The 11,101-nt window shown below is 36.2% G+C and overlaps 1 long non-coding RNA gene across 3 annotated transcripts in view; it reads right to left on the bottom strand.

Moving 5' to 3' along the window:
* Positions 1-2,905: 2,905 nt before the first annotated feature.
* LOC107970690 (uncharacterized) overlaps positions 2,906-11,101 on the bottom strand; it is a 34,930-nt gene continuing 26,734 nt past the window's right edge. Inside the window, exon 5 of one of the 3 annotated variants that reach the window (XR_001713452.4) lies at positions 2,906-6,260. This is a non-coding gene — a long non-coding RNA (uncharacterized LOC107970690). The remainder of the gene's footprint in view (positions 6,261-11,101) is intronic. The other 2 variants (XR_001713450.4, XR_001713451.4) reach the window with 2 other exon arrangements.

Below are 11,101 nucleotides of genomic sequence, written 5' to 3'. Positions count from 1 at the left end.
GTTACTGCTGTCTTTTTGTTTGTCTGTGCCCTGCCCCCAGAGGTGGAGTCTACAGAGGCAGGCAGGCCTTCTTGAGCTGCGGTGGGCTCCACCCAGTTTGAGCTTCCCAGCCGCTTTGTTTACCTACTCAAGCCTCGGCAATGGCGGGCGCCCCTCCCCCAGCCTCACTGCCACCTTGCAGTTTGATCTTGGACTGCTGTGCTAGCAGTGAGCGAGGATCTGTGGGCGTATGACCCTCCAAGCCATGCGCAGGATATAATCTCCTGGTGTGCCGTTTGCTAAGGCCGTTGGAAAAGCGCAGTATTGGGGTGGGAGTGACCAGATTTTTCCAGGTGCCATCTGTCATCCCTTTCTTTGACTAGGAAAGCGAATTCCCTGACCCCTTGCACTTCCCGGGTGAGGCAATACCTCGTCCTGCTTCGGCTTACGCTCAGTGCGCTGCACCCACTGTCCTGCACCCACTGTCTGACACTCCCCAGTGAGATGAACCCGGTACCTCAGTTGGAAATGCAGAAATCACCCGTCTTCTGCATCGCTCACGCTGGGAGCTGTAGACTGGAGCTGTTCCTATTCAGCTATCTTGGCTCCACCCCCCCCAACATTTCATTCTTATTTCAGGTGTAGACCAGAGGTGTTTAAATATATCTTTTCTATGTATATAAAAGATGGTAATACGTTTAACCATAGCTTGGGAAATATTGAAAAACTAAAGAGCCTTTTGAAGAATGGCAATGGACATCCCAGAGTATCTTGGCTTGGTCTGTAGTGGTTAATCTTCCTCAGGTAAATAGAACTCTATAGCCCTGTCCTTAGAACTTGATTTTGATGGAGTTGCAGGCTTTGTTATGCTATGATGATTTTCTAATTGAACAGCTGATCTGCTTTGTGTGTGTGTGTGTGTCTGTGTGTGTTCCTGCTCATGTGCACATGTGAATGCTGATGGTGCTTTTTTGTTACAAAACAAACAAACAAAAACACCATTTTTTATCAGCCCACCCTAGAGTGACTCCTAATGAGTTACATCCTTGTGTAGTTAATCCCCCTTTGAGTGTGCATAAAACCTGTGAATTGGCCAGGCACGGTGGCTCACGCCTGTAATCCCAGCACTTTGGCAGGCTGAGGCAGGTGGATCACGAGGTCAGGAGATTTGAGACCATCCTGGCTAATATGGTGAAACCTCGTCTCTACTAAAAAAATACAAAAAATTAGCTAAGTATGGTGGTGGGCGCCTGTAGTCCTAGCTACTTGGGAGGCTGAGGCAGGAGAATGGCCTGAACCTGGGAGGCAGAGTTTGCAGTGAGCCGAGATCATGCCACTGCACTCCAGCCTGGGCGACAGAGCGAGTTTCAGTCTAAAAAAAAAAAAAAAAAAAAAAAAAAAAAAAAAAAAAAAAAAAAAAAAAAAATCCTGTGAATTTATCTCAGCAATAAAATATGGCAAAGGTGATGAGATGCTACTAACATTACCTTACATTACATAAGGCTCCACTGCTCCACTGGACACCTACACTTAGTAGAATGGAGTAAGAGAACCCTGAAAAAGTGAACAGTCAGTGTTGTGAACTGACTGTGAAGCGGGTGCCAAGTAAGGAACAGCAAATAGCCTTTAGGAGCAGAGACTAGTCCCCAGGCAACAATTAGGGGAAAAAACAGGAAGCTGTCATGCAACCACAAGGAAAAGAATTCTGTCAACAACCTGAATGGGCATGGAAGTAGATTCTTCCCTATTCCAAGCCTTCAAACAAGAATGTAGCCTGGCTAATACTTTGATCACAGCCTTGTGAGAAACTGAACAGAGAATCCAGCTAACCTGTGCCTGGACTCTTGACCTACAGAAACTGTCAGATAATAAATGTGTGTTCTTTTAAGCTACTTAATCATGGTAACTTATTTCATAGCAATAACTCTGTGAAGATGAATACAAGTTTATACACAGTTCCCCAGAATTCATATTCTAATTAATTATCTGGTGTTACTTCATTGGGGTACTGTAACACAGTACCACAAACTGCTGGTTTAAACAACAGAATTTTATTGTCTCACACTTCTGGAGGATAGAAGTTCAAGATAAGGTTTCAGCACGGTTGATTCTTTCTCAGAGCTGTGAGAGAGAATCCATTCTATGCCTGTCTCCTGGCTTCTGGTGGTTTGCTGGCGGCCACCGGCATTCCTTGGCCTTTGGATGCATCACCCTAATCTCTGCCTTCGTGGTCACATGGTATTCTCTCTTTGTGCATGTCTGTGTCTAAATTTCCCCTTTTTATAAGAACGCTAGTCTTTGGCTGGGCGTGGTGGCTCATGTCTGTAATCCCAGCATTTTGGGAGGCCGAGGCAGGTGGATCACAAGGTCAGGAAATCAAGACCACCCTGGCTAACACGGTGAAACCCCGTCTCTACTAAAAATACAAAAAATTACCCAGGCGTGGTGGCGGGCACCTGTAGTCCCAGCTACTAGGGAGGCGGAGGCAGGCGAGTGGTGTGAATCCAGGAGGCGGAGGTTGCAGTGAGCCGAGATTGCGCCACTGCACTCTAGCCTGGGTGAGAGAGAAAGGCTCTGTCTAAAAAAAAAAAAAAAGAAAAGAAAAAAAAAGAACACTAGTCTTATCAGATTAGCAGCCCACTGTATTCCAATTTGACCTTATGTTAACTAATTACATCTGCAACAACCATACTTCTAAGTAAGTTCACATTCTGAGATGCTGAGAGTTAGGACTTCATCATATGAATTTGAAGAGGACAAAATTCAACCTGTAATAGGTGTTTAACTCTTCCTGTAAAAGGAAATCCTAAGAAAGAAAGAAAACACTGCCATTTTAACTTAAGGAATTATCTCTTTGAAATAATAAGCTCTCCTTTCACCCATTGTTTTGTCTGTCATAGCAAGAAGAGAGTGGAGACCAAAAGCATTCGTATATCCATTAATTTTTTAATGCATTTCTTTGAACACTTGGCTTTTACAGAGACAGGAGCCATGAAAATACATCATTACTTTAAAAAGTTATAGTATCAGCTTCACTTATTAAAATGCAGAAGCACTTATCTAGCCTTCCATAATGTGGTGCCCCAAAGTATTCAGTCTTGGGAGACTATTGCAAATGACTTTGTGAACTACCAATATTTCCTTGGTATTAACTTATTTTACATCATATTTTTCAAACAGAAAATATGAAATGCATTTGATAGCTCCCAAGTTTACATAATAGTATTCACTTCCAAAAGATGAAGCTTTTAAATAGTTAAGAGCATCTTGTGGCCATAGAAATAGCTATTAACAAGTAAGCATCTTCTACCTGTCAGTATTCCAGTAAGCAGTTCACATAGATGATTTCATTTTCTCTTTACAGCAACCATATGAAGTGTTTGCTATATGAACCATATAAATGGACATGTAACATCTCCATTTTATAAAAGAAGAAAGTGAGGAAAAGAGAATAAGCGAGGTGTCCAAAGTCATACAGCTAGAAAATGTTAGACCTGAAATTTTAGTCAAGTTCACCTTCATTTCAAAGAGATACACTGTCTTGCTGCCTCAGAGTAATGCAAGACTTATATATTTTATAAAATCTGGATTCAAAAATTCTCAGAGGCCAGGAGTACCAACCATCACTTCATTATATAGATAAAGTCATTATTAACAAATACATCCATCAGTCCATTTAGCAATTCCTTTAGATAGCACCACTGATGCAAGGAAAATCAAGTAGGGGCTGACAGAAAGGCAGTGCTGATCTTGGCTGTCTTCCCATGTCTTCCCTCAGCTGGCATTCCAGGCTCTCAAATTACCACCCTGAGGTAGAGTCTATGAGGTGAATGACTATTAGGTACATTGATTCTATTGGACACAAATAAAAGGTTTTAAGGGGTTAACATGACATTAAAATGAAAAGTGGAAGCCTATAATTGCATGTATAGATCTCTGGCTCATAATACCTCAAGGGCTACTACTCTGATATTCTGTTCATCAGTTTCATACTATTAGCTCCCTTTCCCTGATTGTTGTCTGTGAATCATGAATTATTGCTTGATCTCATATTTGAACAGTTTTTGTTGTGTCTGGGTTGCTCACCTTAAAACATACGAGTTATAAGAGCGATTCAACTCCTACTTCCAAGCCATAGAAATACTCGCACACATTCCCAGAAGTTAGTTACTTGAGAAAGATTTCCAAAATTCTGTATCTATAGCCCAGTAATCAAATTATCAGATCTGTTTCCTTCATCATCACAGCATGATCTGATGAATAGCAATTGTTCCCTCTCTCTTGTCCAGCTTAGGCTGTGATTAATTTGATTGGTTTCAAAACCTGTTGTGTTTTTCCTCTGTGCCCTGCCTGAATATTGGCACAATATTATTGCAGTAGGTTGCGTTACTTCCATTTTATCTTACATTTTCAGGCCACTTAATCCCAACATGTAAATTTCTGTAATATTAAATGCAAGTGAACATTTTAAGCCAAGAGCCCTAGCATTTTTTTAGTAAGACTGTGTCACTGCTCCTAAATTACCATGAGGCATGTTAACACAAAGATATTACAAATAACAACATAAAATGACAGGAAATTTAAATGATACCTGGGAATACAAAATTCATGCACTTAGGTCTACCATATGTTATATCACTCTTATCGTAATATCAATCCTCATCTCCAATCAGTAAAGCTAAAAATGAGGTGACTTTCTGTGATTACATTTACAGATTAAAACGTTACATGAATTAAAAGGAAACCTGATCATTTAAAAAATATGTATTTAGTAACTATTATATGCAGCTATTCCTGGAAGAGCAGGTGGGGAAATAAATAGTCATAAACCTTACTGTTAAAGAATATATAATCTATCTAGAAGAAAATGACTAATTTTTCTCTAATTGCTTTGCTCCAAATTTTTCAGTATGTCTGGATGCCTTGTTCAGTTCTTAAGATTACTACTTATTCTATGTATCTTTTTGCCAATAAAATTATTGATATTTTTCATAATTTTTAGCCAGTGAAAATAATCTAGGTCAGGTTTGCACTAGGCTTCACATATAACTGCTGTGTTCTCAGAGCTTTAAAATTCAGCTGCTGAACGTAAATCTTTAGAAAAAAGACACTCCTTTAAGAATAGAATGCTTAAAATTTTAACCCCAGTAGTGAAAAGAAAAGCTCATAGCTCAGTATTTTCTCCAGCAAATGAAAGAAAATAATTATTTCATTCCTATTCCATTAGCTGTTTATGATTTTAATTCAACAGCACTTTGGAAAAAATATTCTTCTGAAGGCTGGTTACTGGATACACTTCTAGGTTTAACACTTCGAGATAAGTCTTGGTGATGGAGGATATAGATTTGGAGGTATAGCTATCTTGTCACCTTGTTCTGCCTGCCCTACCACTGTAAATTTTTTATTCCACATTTTAGCATTTAGTGTGTGTGTGTGTGTGCATGTGTGTGTGTAGTATAACTAAAATTCTATAAAATATGTATTATATAAATTATGTGGTTTTGTCTTTACAGCAAGTACTATTTTTATGCCCTTTGTTCTACTTCTTGAACTGAATTTTTTTATAACTTTTTATATTTTTGCAAATTTTTAAACATGTGATGATTATTTTCTATTTGTTTTCTCTGTAATTTAACATTTATATGTAATTGGCAACATGGAACAATCATAATGATGGAGAATTTATGATTTTTAAGACTAATGTTACCTAATGATCTACTTTAAAAAACACATTTTTCGAATAGATGCATTTACATGTAATGAGATGAACACATTCCAGTTTTCATAACTTTTGACATCTTACTCATACGTCAATTTTATACTTTCTGGAAGTAAGATGTTTCTGTTTTGAATGTTTACTTCTTGTGACCTTTTATACACAGCTCTGAAATTGTCATCTGTTGCAACCAGCTGTAGTAAACAGAAACCATACAGTAACATTAAATGCAGATGCTAAAATTTTATAAAATGAGTGAATGATAATTGATGATGAAACAGTGAACATGATTAACTTAGTGCAGAAACCAAAATACAAAGAATAATGGTGTAATTCTTCTGTCACTCAAAACTGCACAATATATTGACTTAGATCATTCCATTATTAGCCATATAAGCATTACAGTGTTTTTCCTACAGAATACACAATGTGATGTAATCATCTCTTATATTTTTCAGAAACAATAGCCATAGAGTCCGCATATTATGTTTTCTGTTGGCAAAGAGCTTTTCTTTTTTTATCTTGAAAGATAAAATGTTTTCTATCTTCCTCAGATGTTTTTAAACTGCAAAAAATAAAAAACCAGATGAAGAATACAGTAGCATATATCAAAATAATTTACTTCTAGCACTAAACATTGACGAAGAGATTCTCCTTTACTTTTTGCAGTGCCATTTAAATTCAGTGATTACATTTCTGATGTTACAAATAAAATTAACCATTTGGAAACATTATTCATATCTCAACAACAAGGTAATTATTTAATATTTTCTGCCAGGAATATTGAGGTGTATATTTTTTATTTAGAAAAGGTAAAGAAGTTAAAGTTTCAGGCTGCTTTTTTAGAACTGATGCTAGCATGCTTATGAGAATCATAACTACAAGCTCTCTATTTTAAATTATTTACTTTTTTTTACTAAGAGCATGGACCTTTTTAAGAAAAAGTCTGAAAAAATATTTCTGAAGCCCACCAAAAAGTAATGTGTGACTTCCCCCTGCTGGCTTAGTAGAATAATAAAAACAAGAAAACCCGTTGTGATAATTTTTTATATTCTAAAACACTAACGTCTTATTAATTTAGAGAACTAGGACACATATCTTTCGGAAGTTGCAAAGCATCTACCAGTAGCTGCAATATCCATTTATGTACTAAATATACAGACCCATCAACATTCATGTGTATTTCCACCTGTCCACATTCAAACCCAATTAGATCCAAAACCACATCAACCTTTTAACCTAAAACAATATTTAAAAAGGAAACAGACACACACACATACACAAACACACACACACACGTGTAAAAATCCCTCTCTTGCCTAGTGCCAGTTCAAGTTTATTTGCTATCCTCTCCCTGGAACTCTAAAAACTTCTCTAGTTGTCACCAATGTGGGCTTGTTTCCAGGTCCCATTCTCTGCCTACTGCCTGTTGGATCTTGTAGCTGATACTGTACCTGGAGCTTCATGTGAAACCTGGCAATCATTGCTACTACAAAACTAGTTCACTATTAAATTATATATTTTAAATCACTTAATTATTGTTGCATCTTATTAAAATTAAAAATAACTCAATCTGATGAACCAAATAGATGCATATTTTGTATTACTTTGAATAAAATTTGCATGTTAATCAACTAGTTTCTAAATGCCAAGAAATAACTTTTCTGTTGCCTCCTCTCCCCCTGCCTTGCAGTGGGTGCCAAATAAAGATGACCCAAATTAAAAATGTGAGAATTTGAGTTACACATAAGAATTAACAACCCTGAATACGACACAGTTCCTGGGGTCTAATTCTTTCTGAAATTGCTGCAAATAAATTTATCCTTTTTAGAACTGCTGAAGTTGTATCCATATAGCAAACTAGTTCATACATTTGCTGACTGAATCACAGAGACCACTATCAGTATGTAAAATTCTCTAAGGAGTTATCAGGTCTGGATGTCAAGACAATTCAAATAATCAGACCAAGTACTTTTCATTCTGTGAATGTCATCCTGTTAAGTAAAATGACTAAGCAATGAACTAGTTAGCAACTTAGTGACTAACCTGCCCCTGGTTAAGATTGTATATCAATCCAGTCCTAAAGGCAAAATGCATTAGATGGTTACTGTTGCAGGCTGCGTTGTGTCCCCTAAAAGATATCTTGAAATCCTAAACTCTGATACCTGTAAATGTAACCTTATTTGGAAATAGGGCCTTTGGAGACATAGTTAAGATAAGGTCATAGGGTGGACCTAATCCAACATAATTGGTGTCCTTATGAGAAGAGAAGAGAAGAGACAGACAAAGACACAAGGGAGAACATTATGTGAAGATAAGAGTCAGAGATTGATTAGAGTGATGTGATGACTGCAAACCAAGGGATACCAAGGATTGCCAGTAATTGCAAGGATGCTAGGAGAAAAGCATGGAACAGATCCTCCCTGAAAGCCTCCAGTGGGAACGAACTCTAACACCTTGTTTTCAGACACCTAGCCTCCAGAGCTGAAGAAAATAAGTTTCTGTTGTTTTAAGCTTCCCAGTTTGTGGTATTTTGTTATGGCAGCCATAGGAAACTAATACAGCTAATGGACGTAATATTTATTGGAAACCTACTATGAATGAAGGCACTAAATGGGTCTTCAAGCCCACAGCACCAAGGCCAAGCCATAATACCTTGGCCTTTTCCTTCAGGACACCTGAGCAAGTGAATGACAGAGAAGTGAACCAACCATTATAATTAGTCATGAAACTATCTTCAAGAGATATTATACAAGCATGTATAAAAAGTCTTAACGTAGCAATATTCCTAGAGAATATGACATCTCAGATAAGATGTAAAGAATAAATAAGAGTAAACCAAGAAATATTAGGGGCATGCTAGGGATGGAGGTGTGCAGAAATGATGAAATCATTCCAAATAGAGGCAACAGCATGAAAATGAGCCATACGAAGAGTGTGTTAAATTTCCAGAACCTCAATTCCACTCACTCCTTGCAAAAATCATGTATATATTATTTGTAGTAGAACTTATTAGGAAGTAAGCAAGATTTGTGTTTCTTTACATGATCCGAGTTAATAAGATAGTCTCCCAATAACAAGATGTAATCTCCCTATAGAAGAATTTCTCAGAATAACATATGCATCAAACAACTGATCCTTTTTACTTCAAGGCATTTCTGAAAATTGAAACTCTTAAGTCCACAGTTTCTTAAACAAATATTCCAACACCACCTCTTTGCTATTCCCAAAGTCTTTTGAAAGTGGTTTTAAATTATTTCTACCTTTAAAATTTCCCAAACATCCAAGGCACTTGGACTATATTATGAACAAATTGTCTAAAAATACTCAGGCTTGCATAATCAGTAAAGAAAGCACTTCCCTCTATAGTACGAAGTTCAATAGAGCATCTGAAATCAGTGTAGCTAATAGAAGAGTTCAGATGAAAAACTATTCTGAATCTCAGAGGTTACATAAGCAGAGTATTAAAGACATTCTAGTTACTATGGTAACCTCATTTTTTATGGATTAGTAAATAGTCTTACAAATCTTCAATAATCTGTTGACAAGTTAAGGTTAACCAGGGTAAAATTAAACTATAAAGCTTTCTTTTTAACAAATATAAAACAGAAAATTAGTGACCAGTATTTTTTTCAGAAGAAAGACACAAGTACTTACACAAAGGTTTAATTGCCTCATTTAGAGTACTGATCTAGAATTCATGGTATTATAAATTTTGCAGTAATGTATTACTGAAAACTGCTTAAATGCATAAACTGAGATTCTCTCCCTTTTTGACCATCCAAATGTATATCTGCTTATGTTATTTTTTCATTTCAATAAAAGAAATTTTAATGAAATCAATGCCAGAACCACAATTCAAAATTTGCTATACTATAGTATATCTTTTGATTCACTGATTGTTATTTTTTCACATAAGTGACATGATCATATTCTAAACTCCATGAATAAAAATTTTACCTCCTGATAGAATACGTGTTAAAGTCATATTTAAACATAAACCAGTTAGTTAGATCAATTATTTTTATCCTAAATTCATGAGAAATATTAAACCAAAAACTGAACTTTTAGATCAATGGGAAAATTATTCTTGGCATTTTCTCTCCAACACCATGGCATATTTCTGAGAACTCTCTTCATGTGTATGTGCCAGTGTATTATGCAATATCCCCTGCACTCACATTTTTCAGCAAATGTTCTCAAATCAATACTTCCATCTTGCTCAATGATTTTTCTTTCTATCTACCTATCTCCAAGTTTAAATTCTCATTGTTTTTCAAAACTTTTCAAGCACCTCCAGAATTTTATCTAATCTACCTGAAGCATCTTCTGAAGCAAAGGAATCAAGCTTGAGTTCAATTCTTTTGTACAACATCTCACATTCCTCAAATTTATGACAATTTCAGTGGTAATAGTAAATCCAATTACAAACACCCTAAAAGACTATAAGGCCATTTTCTGGCATTACTATTTTACAATTTACACACACACACACACACACATCCAGATAGATAGATAGACTAATAGATGATTGATTGATAGAGAGAGATAGATGATAGATAGATGATAGATAGATAGATAGATAGATAGATATAACATGCAGTCATTCTAAGTAATTTAAAACAGATGATAATATTTGGTAACCTTGTAAGGATATCTTAAAGAGGCACACATGTGCACACACATACATACACATACAAAGTCCTTTGCCACTAAACCACAAAAGAAAAATTCTAGAATAAACAGGTGAATCTGATTTAAAATCTCAGGAATCCTTTCATTCTCTCAACACATGCCTTCCTCCTGTTGGCCACGTACAAATGCTTTTAGACTCCGGATCTCTAAGGGAGAATAGGAGGGAGTGAGGCCTGGCTCAAAAAGGAAGTTTACATAAGCCCGAAGTTCAAATCTAACCCATTTGCCATCAGTACTTTGCATGACCAAATCTATTATCTAAACATCCAAAGAGTATTTAAACAGATGACCCTAAAAGCAAGTCAGCAATATCTTTATCTAACAAAATGAAAAAGTAGGAAATGTTAGTATAACTATTAGTTATATAACTACTATATGTCCAACAATGTGCATGAGTTAGTTCCAATTCTGTTGAGGAAATCAACTCTTTAAATATTCCATAGGCTGGACATTTTTGTCCATTTTTCAATATTAGCTGTTGATGTCTTCTAAAGCATAATCTACTCATACAATTCTCAGATTACCTGCTTCACATTCCCATAACTGTCTTCCCCAGATCTTTAAAAATAGGCTTATTTATAGGCTCAGTTTCTGACTCATTACTCTTTCCAAAATACCCCTTAGTATTAGTTACTATTTGTTGAACAATTGGTATGGGCCAAGTGATTTACATTAACTAACTCATTATTTTTCAGAGCAGTAAATAACATT

This window comes from Pan troglodytes, chromosome 2 (genome assembly GCF_028858775.2).
Source record: "Pan troglodytes isolate AG18354 chromosome 2, NHGRI_mPanTro3-v2.0_pri, whole genome shotgun sequence".
NCBI classification, from domain to species: Eukaryota; Metazoa; Chordata; class Mammalia; order Primates; family Hominidae; genus Pan; species Pan troglodytes.
The sequence above is the reverse complement of the archived record's forward strand: the minus strand, read 5'-3'. Positions and strand labels throughout refer to the sequence as shown.